The sequence below is a fragment of the Volvox carteri genome (genome assembly GCF_000143455.1).
Source record: "Volvox carteri f. nagariensis unplaced genomic scaffold VOLCAscaffold_152, whole genome shotgun sequence".
Taxonomy (NCBI): Eukaryota; Viridiplantae; Chlorophyta; class Chlorophyceae; order Chlamydomonadales; family Volvocaceae; genus Volvox; species Volvox carteri.
The window spans coordinates 52,763-54,437 of NW_003307695.1; positions in this window are offsets into that span (position 1 = coordinate 52,763).

A 1,675-nucleotide genomic window follows, 5' to 3' on the forward strand; every position below is an offset into this window, starting at 1 on the left:
CCCAACCATGCAGAATTCCGCCGGTTGGCTGTCCGTCTGGTATTGCACTGTCTGGCCGTACAACAGGTTCGGTGCCTGCTCTCGCAACCAGTGCAAGCTGTACAGCAGCGCCCGCAGTTCTCTTTCTGTGCTGCTAAAGTCATTCCGCTGCAGCCGCTGGGTTTCCTGAGCTTTGAAGGGCACAAGCATGCGGCTGTTGGCGCCCAGTTCTTCTCCAGGTAAGAAGGCTGCGAAGGCCCTGTCTGAGGCGTCCCCGACTAGTTCCGTCGTCAGTCGTAGGGCTGGTCCTTTCCGCCAGGTGGCTGTCCCGTTGCGCCTGCCCAGCAGCTCCATAAACAAGCCTGCCTGGTGTAGCACCTCCGCCAGGTCCCAAACCTCTTCATCCCACGCCACGCCCCGGGCTACACACCACACCATCCACGCATACAGGGGTGCCGTGGTGACGGCGGGCGTCATGGCGATGATTTTGCCGGCCACCTGCGCCACCTGCCGCGCTGTTAGCCGTTTGCCTTCGAGCTGTGTGAGCAGCGTACGGAATCTAGCTAGCTTGTCGTCTGGTACTCTGAATGCTTGCGCCTCCGCATCCACCTCCATCCCCAAGAAACAGACTCGCCTTCTTGGGATCAGCTGGCACTTGGACAGGCTGAGGGTGAAGCCTAGGGCCGCCAGCAGCCGTACCACCACCCCACACTCGTACTGTGTCGCGGCCTTCGACCCCGCGGCACCCATCTGGTCGTCTATCAGGAAAGACATGCGGACCCCTAGCTGCCGTAAAGGCTGGAAAACCTCGAGCTTCATGCTTGTGTACAAGTGGCAGGCCGGCGCCAGGCCGAACGGCAGGTGTGGCCAAAAAAGCGTCTGCCCCCACCACCGCATAGCCAGATATGTGTGCTCCCGTTCGTGGAGTGATAGCTGCCAGTACCCGCTCTTGCGGTCCGTGGTGTACAGCCAATCTTCCGGTAGGAGGTAGCTAGGTACATCTGCCAGTCGTTCGTACTTCACAGGCCGGTACTTCAAGAAACAGTTAATATACATCGGATTAATACAGAGGCGCAGCTTGCCGTCTTTTTCCACTACCCGCAAGCCATTGATAACCGTGGGGGGGGGCGCGTCTGCTGGCCATTTCCGTATCACCCCTCGGTCAAGGGCCTTTCTCAATTCGGCTGTAACAAACTCACTGTGCTGAGTCGCGCTGCGATGGTTAGGAAACTGCACGGCTCGCGGCCGGTCACCCGCCATGATAAAGTCTAGGTCACAATCCGGCACCGCGACCCGCAGCATTTCCCGCACTATAGCTAGCTTGCATCCCCGCTCCGGGGCTAGTTCTTGCCCTGGGTAGTCGCACGGCACCCACTCCAGCTGAATTCCGCCCTGCAGGTATCCCAGCCACCGTTTCTGTTTGTCCGTGAGGGGCCGGCCTTCGTTAGCTGCCTGAAAGAACACTCGCCACACTGCAACATGTAGACGTATCCTTCCTGGTTGGAAGTCTTCAGGATCTGGGAGCAAACAGACGACCTCTTCGAGAAACTCCTGTTCATCCCGCAGATCTACCGCGTCCTGTTGCCCCAGCCGCTGCAACCTCTGCCAGGCTTCCTGTAGCAGCTGGAGTGCCTCCCTGNCCCCAGCGTTGCGGGCACTCGCTTCCCAGGCTGGTGCTAGTCCTACGCCGCTGGAT